The following is a 14,466-nucleotide window of genomic DNA, read 5'->3' on the forward strand; positions in this document are numbered from 1 at the left end:
CTCAGACAGTCCAAGAGATCAATCCAAGCAATCTCCCTCTGGAGTAGCCTCTTGTGGACATCACCCCCTCTTGGTCCCACCCTTACTTGTTCCAAGATCATGCATTTCAGTTGAGCAATACTATGTTTGGCTTCTAGGAAATGCGTTGATACTGGGGATCTGAGACTTTTCGTCCGAATATTGGACTTATGCTCTGTCCAACGTAATTTGGCCTTTCTCATGGTAATCCCAACATAATAGAAACCACAGGGGCATTTAAGTGCATAGACCACATTCGAGGAATCACAGGTGCATGAATATTTCAGTGTAATGGGCTTCCCTGTGTGTGGGTGTGAAATTGTATTGCCTGGAAGGATATTACTGCAATGCTGACAATTATGACAGGGTTGGGTCCCCTTGTGTTTAGTCTGAGCCTCTTGAGGCAACAATAGGTCCGCTCTGACCAAACTGTTCCTTAGAGCACTGCTATTCCTGTAAGCAAAAATTGGTAACTGTTGAAAGAGTGGTTGTGTGGAGGGGTCCATTTGCAGCATTGGCCAATTTCTTTGAATGATGCTCCTGATTTTTTTGCTTTGAGCTGAGTATGTGGTGACATAAACCATAGAGTCATCTTTGTTCCGCTCTTTGGGTTTCAGTAGAGTGTCTCTCTCTCTCTCTCTCTCTATGGTTGCCACTTTCTCCTCGATCTGGGCTAAGGTAGTATGGTTGTAGCCTCTTTCCATAAACTTGTGACGTAAAGACACTGATTGGTGGTCATTACGACCCAGGCGGTAAGTACACCAACTTTACCACCATGGTGTAAACTACGTTTACACCATGGTGGATGGCGGATTTATCGCCCCATTCCAAGGTGAGTGGGGCGGTAAATCCCCATTTCCCATTTACCCTTCCCCATTCCCATTTTTGCCCCATAGGGCATAATGGGAGTGGGGAAGGCGCTAATTACGGCACCGTAAATTACGGTGCCGTAATTAGCACCAAGTGTCATGATGCCTACCTCCAAGGAGCCAGGTCCGACCCAGCAACCCCAGAGGCAGGCATCATTTCCCCCAGGGAAGTGCCAGCGGGCCCAAGCTGGGGCCCTTTGGACACAGTCCTGGCGCCTTAGGCGCCAGGCTCATGTTGGACCCCTGTCCTGGCGCCTTAGGCGCCAGGCTCATAAAGCTAGACATGTGTTCAAGTGTTTTAAGGTGCACTTACCTGATGCAGACCATGCTGCTACATCCAGGCCCTCTTGAGGCCTGAATGGAACTACTTTACCTGTGGAACTACTTTCCCCTGGGTGTGGTCGGGGAAGGGTACATACCTGATCGGTGGAAGGATACATACGTGGAACTTCTTCCAGAGCTATTTAAACCACGCCCGATCAGCAACTCACGCTTCGCGTTGTTCTGCTCCTCGCAGCTGGACGCTCACCGTGTCAGCTCCTGCTTCTGGACTTCAGCCACGCCTGTCAGCATCCTGGGTCACCTGCTAAGAGAGAATTGGAGAGAAAGAAGACCTTACCTGCTAAAGCTGCATCACAGAGACTTCACACCGACGATCCTGAAAGGGAAGACATCATTTTAAAAGCATTTCGCTTCGATCGCTGCAGCGCTGCATTTCACTCACCTTTCCTGGGCACCTCCATCTTCAGCAGCGATCATCCGGATCCGCAGCCACTTCCCAGAGCCTAGAGAGAAAAAGACAAGAACACAAGGTGAGAGAAGGAAGGGAATAGGAAAAGCTCAGTTTCCTTCTAAGACTTACCTGTTGGGTCATTCCCATTTCATTTCGGGTCCTGCCGCTTCCTGGCATTCCGGACCCCGGCCCCTATGGGGAAAAAAGACAAAGACATTGAATGAGCGAATGCAAAGACATTACCCGAACGCTCATCTAGAACTTACCTGTCATTTACTGGAACTGCACGTTTCACTTCGGGTCGGCACCATATCTCCGGCATTCCGAACCCCGGCCCCTAAGGGGAAAAAGACATAAGCGTTAGCGCTTGCTGCAATAAGACAATGAACATTATTATTAAGCTTGAACTTTTGAACTTGCTACAGAACTCTTACAGCGCCTTACCTGAATAGTCAAGCTTATTTGAACTCCTATCAAACCTCAATCCAGTGAAGTAACTGGGTTTCAACGCGCCCCTGCATCAGAAGCAGGATGGAGAACTCATCCTTCCAGACCCTAAGGTGAGACTTCACGGGGAATCGAGGAAGGGTATCGTGGAGGGTTGGAAGGGAGTGGGAGGCTTGAGCATTATTCCGTCAGTAGGTAATACTCCCTTTTCACGCACAGGGGAATATTCCTGCGAGCCAGTGAGTCCATCTTCAGAGTCCTGCGCTTCACCATAGAAGAAGCATCAGCACTCGAAGCCAGACCTGCGCCTCCGTGGGAATCAGGTGAGCGTGACAGAACGCGAAGCCTACCCACAATTTCCCACCCGGGCGCTATGGAGACTTCCGAGACAGATCAGCTGGCCCAGCTTTTGGGGGAATTACGAGCAGAAGTGCACTCAGCCCGCCAGGAGACTAACGCTCTCAAAAGAGAACTCATCCTATCCAAGGAAAGAACAGATGACCTTGCCGAAAGGTTATTGCAGGCCCAGGCAGGGCACACTCCTTTACCTAATTCCGGAGATACTTCCACATCAATGGGTTTGAATAACCCGGTACAAATCAATCTACCTGGACACATGCCTTTGGCCCCGCCTGAACGTTTTGCGGGGGATCCCAAGAAATATGCCGTCTTTATTAACCAATGTCGTTTACACTTTCTATGCAGACCCGGGGCCTTCCCTAACGACCAGACCAAGGTAGCCTTTATACTATCTTACCTCAGTGGCAGTGCTGCCGATTGGTCTATTCCATTGGTAAATCAGGATGATCCCATTCTCCAGAATTTTCAGGGTTTCCAGGCCAGCATGGAAAGATTGTTTGCTCGACACTCTCAAGGACAGGCCCTTGATAACAAACTGCTATCCTTACGACAAGGTAATCAGGATCTTCTGTCCTACGTTGCCACCTTTAATAGACTAGTTGTGGAAACTGGATGGCCAGAAAACAAAAGGATCACATTGTTTCATCGAGGCCTGCGCGGAGAGCTTAAGGATGTTCTAGCTCAGATAGTAGATCCACCCCAGGTCTGCGCAGACTACATAGACTTGGTGGTTCAACTTGATCACAGACTTCAAAATAGAAAAGCAGATCGGTTCAAGTACGAAACTTGAGTACCGATCAAAACCCACGCTAACTCCAAGAGTACCGACGTATCCGAACCTATGCAAATCGGCGGTGTTAAAGGACCATTAACACAGAAGGAACGAGAGAGAAGGCGGCAAATGCAACTTTGCCTGTATTGCGGGACTTCCGGTCACTTTCTTCGAAATTGTCCGGTTAAACCACCTAAGAAGGTGGTTGGAGCCACAGATAACGATTTATTGACACCTGATTCGGGAAACGACCTAGCCCGACAAGCGTAGGGGTCCGCTTGCCGAGCTTGAAAACAAACTCTTTGACCTCGCATTTTGTCAGGCCAGTGGTGCTCGTGGACCCAAAACAGCCTCAGCTGTTGCATGCTATAAAAGCATACATCGACAGTGGAGCTATTGGAAATTACATAGACCGTGAATTGGCTTCCAGGATTAAGCTCCCTCTCCGCCCGAAAGTAACCCAAGATGTCATTACTACAGTAGATGGAACCGAAATAGCCTCAGGGCCTGTAACGCATTCCACTGTTGAAATGACACTGGTGGGTCAGGATGGACATCGGGAAGCAATCGTGTTTGATGTGATCAAGGCCCCACAATTTCAAGTAATTCTTGGAATTCCTTGGTTAGAAACACATAATCCCAGAATTGACTGGCGAGCAAAGAAGATACGTTTTCCTGATTGTGAACCAACTTGTTACCCAAGAAATCCAGTTATGGGTCTAGCCTCAGCAACTTCCACCCCTGTACAGCTACCGTCAGAATACCAAGAATTCCAAGACGTTTTTCAGAAGGAACAGGCTAACACGTTACCTCCCCATCGGTCTTATGATTGCAAAATCGATCTGGTACCCAATGCTCAACTACCTTGTAGTAGGATTTATGCTGTTACGGAACCTGAGAACCTACATTTGCGTCAGTATTTAGATCAGTACATAGCCAATGGTTTTATTCGCCCGTCCAAGTCTCCTGTCTCCTCAGCTCTGTTCTTCGTGCCGAAAAAAGAGGGCGACCTTAGAACATGTATAGACTATAGCGCCCTAAATCAAATAACGATTAAGAATCGTTATCCTCTGCCCCTGATCCCTGAGCTTATCGACCAGGTGAAAGACGCTTGTGTGTACACCAAGTTAGATCTCCGAGGAGCTTATCACCTGGTGCGTATAAAAGAAGGCGACGAATGGAAGACTGCATTCCGCACCAAATTTGGGCTCTTCGAATATCAGGTGATGCCCTTCGGTTTGTGCAATGCACCTGCCGCCTTTCAGTACTTCATGAATGATGTTCTTCGGGAACTTATCGACGTCTGTGTCATTGTTTATATTGACGACATCCTGGTGTACTCCTCTTCAGAATCCGATCACAGAAAACATGTTAGGGCAGTTCTTGAGAAATTGCGCCAGCACAGACTATTTGCAAAGCTCGAAAAATGCGTTTTTCATACCACAGAAGTGGAGTTTCTCGGATTCATCCTGACACCTCAAGGAGTCCGAATGGACTCGCGAAAGGTGGACGCCATCCTCAAATGGCCATCTCCTAGCTCGGTGAAGGGAGTTCAGAGCATGCTCGGCTTCGCCAATTTCTATCGAAGATTCATCCCGGAATTTTCCCGAACAGTCCAACCCATCACAGCTCTCCTAAAGAAAAACAAACGCTTTGAATGGACTCTTGAGGCCGGACAAGCCTTTCAGGACCTGAAAACCAAATTCACCTCTGCACCTATATTGAAGCACCCGCACCCAGATCTCCCTTACATTGTGGAAACCGATGCATCCAGTTCGGCCATGGGAGCTGTCCTGTCGCAAAGAGACCCAGAAACTAACCAACTACACCCTGTGGCCTTTTGGTCCAGGAAATTTTCTCCTCCTGAAATCAACTACGCAATTACCGACAAAGAGTTACTGGCTATTAAATCTGCTTTCAAGGCTTGGCGTCACTACCTTCTCGGGGCAAGACACACCATCACCGTAATTACGGACCACAGAAATTTACAGTATTTAAAGACGGCCAAGGCTCAATCTTCACGACAACTCCGATGGGCTCTATTCTTTGCGGAATTTGATTTTGTAATTACCTATCGCCCTGCCTGCAAGAATGGTAAAGCGGACGCCTTATCCCGGATTGGCATGGAAGAACCCAATTCGAGTTTAGAACCTGTGCCAATCATACCTGAACAAAGAATCTTAGGCCTAACTTCATTGCAAACTATTGAGGACATCCAAACGCAAGTAAAACAACTTCTAGACTCTTCAGCCTTACTGGAATGGAGTCAAAAGGGTCCTCATTACACCATTAAGGATGACTTACCCTACTTCCAGGAGCGGTTGTTTCTGCCTAGTAAAGAATTGCAAGAACTTGTTATTGCCCATCATCATGAATCATTAATGGAAGGACACCCTGGTATCGCTAAAACGGAGGAAAAAATCAAACGCCACTTCTGGTGGCCTTCTTGGAGAAAAGACATAAAGGGCCTCATTACGACCCTTGCGGAAATGGAAAAATGATGGCGGAAATGCAATACCGCCATCGAACACCGCTCGTTGCGATCATGACCCGTCACCGTAAAGTACGATGCCATTAGCGACACCGCAGTGAACGGCAACGCTAACTGCACCAAGTACGCGCACGCGCGCCTTGCAAAACCGGAATCACCGCCATGGCGCAACGGTACGCGAATTCTGACCCTAGCGGACATGTACTGAACGCCATCAAGCACGTCGTAAAGTACCATTCCGCCATGGCGAGAAATACGGCAACGCGAACCAACCGTAAATGGCCCACTGAGTGCCTGTACTCCACTCCCTGGCCTCATTGCACAACTCCTGGCAGGCGCAATGTACTCACACTATGCAACCAGTGAAATCCACTATTCACCCATGCATGCCAACGTAGAAAAGCATGCAGGGGCTCAAAGCGCCCCGTGAGTGGGCATCCATGTACGGCATGTCACCATAGCCGTACTGACGCAGCACAGGCATGTGAAGGTACAACACATCAAAATGAAAATCAAGAACACATGACACAAAACAACAGTAGTCCCCCATCGCTTGCCACCAGCGCAAGGCAACATCCACAACAGCATCCTGAGGGGGATTGCACCAGCCCTGTACTCATGCCAGTAAACAAACCAACCATCAGCAGAAGCATGTACCACACAAGTCAACTCAGAAGGCGGAACACAAAGCAGATCATCATGCAATACATACCGCCACAAAGCGAAAATCGCCACATCACCTGCAAAGAACAACGCAACACGACAAATATCGGAATACAATTTAAATGCACATCCAAATGACAAAGGCCCCACATCAATTTGCAAAATCCCACCAAAACAACCATCATCACCGAGGGCTGCATCTGCAATAATTGACCGGCTTCCACTTGTGTGACGCCCTGTACCATCATGGCACACAGGGCTTACATCAACGTTCCAAAAGGCAACATGGAAGCGGCAAGAACCGCAGGTCCGTCCCATGAGGCAGGCACTAGTCGAGCTGAAAGGCCGAAATGTTGCACCTAGCCACCAGTACAGCGTAAGGGCATGTGGCCCATTGGCGATCGTCCCATATGATCGAAATGGTGCTCCACTGATTCACCCGAAGCTGCAGGAGTCGAGAGTAAAAACCATCTGGAGGAGTGGCGTAGAGATGGCATCTGCAATAGGGCAGGAGATACCTGTCACCCAAAAGAAACACAAATCAACCGATTGCATTACGGGACTCATGATGCATTACAATCTTCATTCAACACACCAAATCCACACCCATATGCATGCTAGCCCACTCCAAAGGAATATACACACCCCTAATCCAGTATCGAATCACAACGAAACCAATCGAGCTAAATACACCATTGGCAACGTCGGTTACTGTGCATGCGTCCGTCAAGATAGAACCCATGACATGGGATTAGTAACGTGCCTAGACACAAGTGTATGAAGGCGCGTCGAGACAGGGAGGATCCGACAAGGGCAGAGAGACGTATGTCCCACTATGGCAGCCTTGCATCACATAACGCAGGGGAAGGGGAGTGAACCAAGAAACCCATGTACATGGCAGACCCTAAACGGATTCATCAGTCCATGCATCCACACATCATTCCCTCATCCCGCAATGAAAACGCATGAATATTCACTCACATAATATGTGAAACTTCCATCGCGTCTGTGCGTAATGCAGTCCGCAAAAACCACTGTGCCCCTGGCCGGATCTGTAGTGTTGTGAAGCAAGATGGATTTGGGAACGTCCTGCCTTATCGTCCACTACGCTATTGCGCATCCCATTCAATTCATATCATTCATTGCCTGCTCGTTATGGGCCATGTCCCAAGGACATTCTACAATAGAACGTTACATTTCCAGCCAGACCTGTGGGCGTATCCTCGCCGCTACTTCAAAACCAAAAATGCTGGCCTTCGAATACCTCACTTGCAACATTACGTCGAAAAGGCTTCTGTGAACGCTTGCATTCACAATTACATCAATGTAGTGCGGCTGTGTGTCATGATGCTAACTGGCTGCAATCACAAATGGCACGCCACGCCCGTCGGTGAAGTACGTTACTGTGCTGCATGAGGGTCGGCCATCGATCGAGCCCTACATACCACTGACTCTTCACAGGTATGTAAGCGGCTGCAATCATAGCATGTGAAACAATGGGAGCATAGCATGAAAATCAGTCAAAGTACATCACACTGCCATCGGGATTTGATACATGATTCCAATCCCAAGATGCCATGCGGCCAAATGCAGCCTTACGTGCGGGCCGTGCTCGACCAGAAGGGATTGCATCTGCCACAGATTCATTCAATCAGCACAGGTGGAGGCCATACAGGCCGACAGCACATATATTGCAGACCCAAACCCCTCCCACAACCACTCCCACTCCAAAATGCTACCGGCAGGACTAGCGATGTTGGGCCTGGGGTACCAGATAGCACTGCAAGTGCTACAACTACAAGAAGACGACGAACAACAACAGGTACAACAACCGGGCGCACAGGGGAGACGGAGGAGAAGGAGGAGGAGGAGGGCAAGGCAGGGTCAGCAAGGCCCACAAGCACTGCCACCACCACCACGCAGGCGGCCCGCAATCCCACGCCTCCGAGCCGATCCGTTCAACCTCACTGCTGAGCAGATCCACACCCTCTACCGTTTGGACCGGGACACCATAATCGCCATTGTGGACATGACACATGCTGACCTCGTGAGCATGATAGATAGCCCAACCGCCATCCCACCCCTACTGAAGGTGGTGTCTGCACTCCACTTCCTGGCCACAGGCACCTACCAGCACACAGTGGGACAGTTGCATGGCATTTCACAGCCACTGTTCTCACGGACACTCTTCCAAGTGCACGATGCCCTCCTGAAGCACGCCGACGACCACATCACACTACCACGCACGTACCAGGAGATTACCAACGCTAAAGTGGGATTCCATGCACTTGGCGGCATCCCGGGTTGCATTGGTGCCATCGACTGCACCCATGTTGAATTGGTTGTCCCACATGCCATGGAGGTCCAGTACCGCAACCGGAAACAATTTCATTCAATCAATGTGCAAATGGTGTGTGACTCCAACAAGATCTTTACGCATTGTTGTGCCAGATTTCCAGGATCTACCCATGATTCTATGGTCCTGAGGAACACAAGAATACCACGCTACATGGAGCGACACGCAGGGCACAGATCCTGGCTACTCGGTGAGTCTCATTTCATGCATGACATCGTGGCCCATTTGATGCGTCAATGACCTTGCAGGGGGGGGGGGGGGGGCTACTTAGCACTATCATTCCACTGACACCCTTTATTCGTCTCATACAGGTGATGCCGGGTATCCACTGAAGAGATGGCTCCTTACACCAATCCGGAACCCACAGAACGAGCATGAGGAGGACTACAACCATGCCCACTCACGTACCCGTGTGGTCATTGAACAGGCATTCGGCCTACTGAAGGCTCGTTTCCGCAGCCTCAGCAGGTCTGGCGGGGCACTCATATACAGCCATGAGAAGGTTTCTAAGATGGTCATGGCATGTGTCATGCTGCACAACATGTGCATACGTAGGAATGTGCCCATGCCCCCTGACGCTGTACTGCATGCACCTGAAGATGATGATGATGATGATGAGGGTGGGGATGTGGAGGCACCTCAAGGAGTCCATGAGGCACAGGATGCACGTGCAATCCGACAGAGCATCATAGATGCATGCTTCTAGCAACCACGCATGGTGCCTATTACACGGAAAGGGGACCTGTGGCACTGTGTGTGTGTAGTACAGGCACATTGTGGACTGTACGCCTATGAAGGCCTCGTACGCAAATATCAATGTCCACACATGTCATTGGATGATAATGAGGTGCTGTATTGTTGATGTGATTTGATTTATACACCCTATGGACCCGCCACCCAGTGAAGCCCAACACACCCCCTCCACCCTACTACCTCCCCCCCCAACACCAGTGTCCAAATATGCATGCTGTCCGTGGGTAGACGCTATTGCAAGCCCCCTCTACGGGTATCAGGGGCACCCCTGCCCGTGGAGCGCAGGTTCCTGCCAGATCTGCGTTGGGGGCTGCCCTGGACGGAACTTGCCACGGATGAGGTCTCTGCCTGCTCGCGTCCATGCATGTCTCTGAGGGTTTGTGAGAGCTCCGAGAGCACACGGCGCACAGCAGCAAGTTCAGCACAAACGTCTTTGGACGTCGCATGCAGTTCCCCCCTCAGGCTCTCGGTGCTTTTCTCCATTTGTGCTCTCAGGCTCTCGGTGCTTCTCTCCATTTCTCCCCTGAGGCTCTCACTACTTTTCTCTATTTGTGCCCTGAGTGTCTCGGTGGATGTTTCCATGGCTGCCCTGGAACCCCCGCATTCATTTGCATGGTCCTTGAGTAGCGTGGACGCTTCCTGCTGTTGCTCGATCAGCAGGTCGAGGGACTGTTGCCTCTGCTGGGCCATGGACATTTGCGGTGGTGTGACAGGGGGGCTGCTCAACACATGTTGCCTTGGCACAGGACTTGTGGGGGTTGGCCAGTCGTCGTCTTCAGGGTGCCCCTGCGTGGTTTCGTCATGGTGTAGGGGATGGGACATGCAGGGGGATTGGGAAAGGTCATGGATGGTACCTACGTCGCCAGCACTGTTTTCCGTGTCGGAGCATGCTGGCATGACAGCTGTGTCACCTATGGTGCTGCTACCACCAGAGGCAGTGCCATCAGATACGTTCTTTGGGGGGACCTGTGGTGCTGGGGTTGTGGACTTGCTGGCTGCTGGGGTGCCTGTTGCAGTCCCCTCCAGTGTGCTGCCACTTGATTCCTGCTGCTGCCGTGTCTTGATCCTTGCACCTGAGGTGGAGGCTCTTGGGACGTTGGTCCTGGCCCTCTTTGCAGGCGTGCTGGTAGGGGTGTCCTGCAGCTCGTCGTTGGTATCGGACCCTGTGGTGGAGTAAAGAGGGGCGAGCGTTAGTTATGGGTCTGTCGGATTTGGAATGGCAACGTATCAAATGCATTGGGGTGGTACATGAGGCTGGTTTGGGACTGGGCCTTGGAGGTGGTCTCATTTTCGTGTGGATTGAGGATGCATTCATTTGGCTGCCTGCAGTTAGGGGGTGCATGCTGCACATGTAGGGGTTGTTTATGGCTTCTTGATTGATTTGTTTGTTCATTCTGACTTTTAGAGGGCGCTGTCAGGGCTAAGTATGTATTGCACTATGGGGTCACATGGTACTGCACATGTTCGTGGTTTGTGGATTTCGCATTGTTTCTCTTGGCCAACCTACCTGATTCTCCGGATGTCGGCACTCCTTTCTCCATCCCTCCGACTCCCTCTATGCTCTCCATTCCTATGGTGGAGGCGCAGATTTCCTCCCAGGGGGTCAACTTGATGGGCGACTCTGAACCCCCCCCGGTAGCTGTGGCGATGTTCCTGTTCGCAGAAAGTATGCTGCGTACGCGGATCCGCAGGTCGTCCCACCGCTTGCGACATTGCTGTGGCGTGCGGGGTGTTGTCCCCACCGCACTTACGCGCTGTGCCACCAGGACCCATATGGCCTTCTTGTTGGCAAGGGCCGTCCTGGTCATCTGACTGGAGAAGACGACGGCGGAATTTTCCTGTAGGGTCTCGGTGAGCACGGTCAGTTCCTCTCGGGAGAAGTGTACCTGCCGCTTGCGGTCACACGCTTTCTTGGCTACCTTTCCCATATTTATTTTTTTAACTGGGGTTGCTAACGGGTTGGGATGTGTCAGGGTCGGATTTTTTATGGTTGTGTTGGGATTCGGATTTTATAGTTGTGCGGCGTGCTGTTTCCCGTTCCGGCCACATGCTTTTACTTCCGTTTCCGTATATTTACGGTGGCCGTAATTTGCGGTGCACGCTCGTTACGGTGACCGCTCATTACGGTGACCGCTAAGATGGGTGGCGGTATTGCACCTGGTGCAGCGTACGGCGGCGGTAAGGGCCGTTTTGGGGTCATTTCCGCCATCGCAGCCTTTCGGATTCCGCCATGGCGTAATGCTCGTGCCCGATGGGTCGTGATTGGCCGCACTTTGCTCCTTCGTGCAATGGCGGAAACGCTATTTACGCTGTTGCGGTCCGGTCAGTCGATTTCCGCAAGGGTCGTAATGAGGGCCAAAGTCTTTTGTATTGTCTTGCGGAATTTGCGCCCAAAACAAGGGTAAAAAAAAAAGGCCAGCCGGCCTACTTCAACCCTTGGATATTCCACCGGCACCATGGCACACCTTGTCAATGGACTTTATAACTGACCTGCCTCCTTGTGCTTGTTACAACACTATCCTTGTAATTGTAGATCTATTCTCCAAAATGGCCCACTTTATCCCTTTAAAAGGTTTGCCTTCAGCTTCCACCTTGGCCAAGGAATTTCTGGAGCATATAGTTCGCATACATGGTTTCCCTTCCATATTAGTCTCGGATCGTGGAAGTCAATTTATCTCCCATTTTTGGAAGAAGTGTTGCCAACTAGCACAAATAGATGTGCGGCTATCCACCAGCCACCACCCCCAGACCGACGGACAAACCGAGAGAACCAATCAGACTCTCGAGCAATATCTTCGGTGCATGTTACATCAATCCGAGTTAAATTGGAAAGACATCCTTTGGATCGCAGAATATGCATACAACAATTCAGTGCATTCTGGAACCGGACAAACTCCTTTTTATACTTTGTATGGTCACCATCCTCGGACCTCTGATCTAGATCCACCTCTGACCCTGGAAATGCCCGCAGTAAATCATCTGCATTCCACAATAACCCAAGCCTTCAAAGAAGCTGCAACTCATTTACAGCGAGCCAAGAAAAAGTATAAAGAAAACGCTGATTTGCACCGAAGTAAAACTCCTCCTTACCAAGTAGGAGATCAGATATGGCTAGCAACGAAACATTTACCCCTCAAGGGCCCGCGAACCTTCAATCCCAGATTCATAGGACCTTATCCCATCAAGGCTATAATCAATCCCGTGGCCTTTAAACTGGATTTACCGTCTAACATGCATATTCATCCAGTTTTTCATGCATCACTTTTGAAGCCAGTACAACTAGGGACCCGACTGTCCAAGCCTCCAGACCCAGTTCATATTGAAGGGGAATTAGAATTCGAAGTTAAAGACATTTTAGACTCCAAGGTGTTAAAGTCCAAACTCTTCTATCTTGTTGACTGGAAGGGATATGGACCTCAGGAGAGATCGTGGGAGCCTAGTAACCATGTTCACGCACCTCGATTAATACAAAGGTTCCACCGGAGATTTCCGAACAAGCCAAAACCCCCGGAGGGAACAACCTTGGGAGGGGCCTTGAGGGGGGGTACTGTCATGATGCCTACCTCCAAGGAGCCAGGTCCGACCCAGCAACCCCAGAGGCAGGCATCATTTCCCCCAGGGAAGTGCCAGCGGGCCCAAGCTGGGGCCCTTTGGACACAGTCCTGGCGCCTTAGGCGCCAGGCTCATGTTGGACCCCTGTCCTGGCGCCTTAGGCGCCAGGCTCATAAAGCTAGACATGTGTTCAAGTGTTTTAAGGTGCACTTACCTGATGCAGACCATGCTGCTACATCCAGGCCCTCTTGAGGCCTGAATGGAACTACTTTACCTGTGGAACTACTTTCCCCTGGGTGTGGTCGGGGAAGGGTACATACCTGATCGGTGGAAGGATACTTACCTGGAACTTCTTCCAAAGCTATTTAAACCACGCCCGATCAGCAACTCACGCTTCGCGTTGTTCTGCTCCTCGCAGCTGGACGCTCACCGTGTCAGCTCCTGCTTCTGGACTTCAGCCACGCCTGTCAGCATCCTGGGTCACCTGCTAAGAGAGAATTGGAGAGAAAGAAGACCTTACCTGCTAAAGCTGCATCACGGAGACTTCACACCGACGATCCTGAAAGGGAAGACATCATTTTAAAAGGATTTCGCTTCGATCGCTGCAGCGCTGCATTTCACTCACCTTTCCTGGGCACCTCCATCTTCAGCAGCGATCATCCGGATCCGCAGCCACTTCCCAGAGCCTAGAGAGAAAAAGACAAGAACACAAGGTGAGAGAAGGAAGGGAATAGGAAAAGCTCAGTTTCCTTCTAAGACTTACCTGTTGGGTCATTCCCATTTCATTTCGGGTCCTGCCGCTTCCTGGCATTCCGGACCCCGGCCCCTATGGGGAAAAAAGACAAAGACATTGAATGAGCGAATGCAAAGACCTTACCCGAACACTCATCCAGAACTTACCTGTCATTTACTGGAACTGCACGTTTCACTTCGGGTCGGCGCCATATCTCCGGCATTCCGAACCCCGGCCCCTAAGGGGAAAAAGACATAAGCGTTAGCGCTTGCTGCAATAAGACAATGAACATTATTATTAAGCTTGAACTTTTGAACTTGCTACAGAACTCTTACAGCGCCTTACCTGAATAGTCAAGCTTATTTGAACTCCCATCAAACCTCAATCCAGTGAAGTAACTGGGTTTCAACGCGCCCCTGCATCAGAAGCAGGATGGAGAACTCATCCTTCCAGACCCTAAGGTGAGACTTCACGGGGAATCGAGGAAGGGTATCGTGAAGGGTTGGAAGGGAGTGGGAGGCTTGAGCATTATTCCGTCAGTAGGTAATACTCCCTTTTCACGCACAGGGGAGTATTCCTGCGAGCCAGTGAGTCCATCTTCAGAGTCCTGTGCTTCACCATAGAAGAAGCATCAGCACTCGAAGCCAGACCTGCGCCTCCGTGGGAATCAGGTGAGCGTGACACCAAGGCGGTTTAGCGCCATGGATTTTAACGCCTGC

The sequence above is a fragment of the Ambystoma mexicanum genome, chromosome 3p, assembly GCF_040938575.1.
Source record: "Ambystoma mexicanum isolate Mex_15411 chromosome 3p, UKY_AmexF1_1, whole genome shotgun sequence".
NCBI lineage: Eukaryota > Metazoa > Chordata > Amphibia > Caudata > Ambystomatidae > Ambystoma > Ambystoma mexicanum.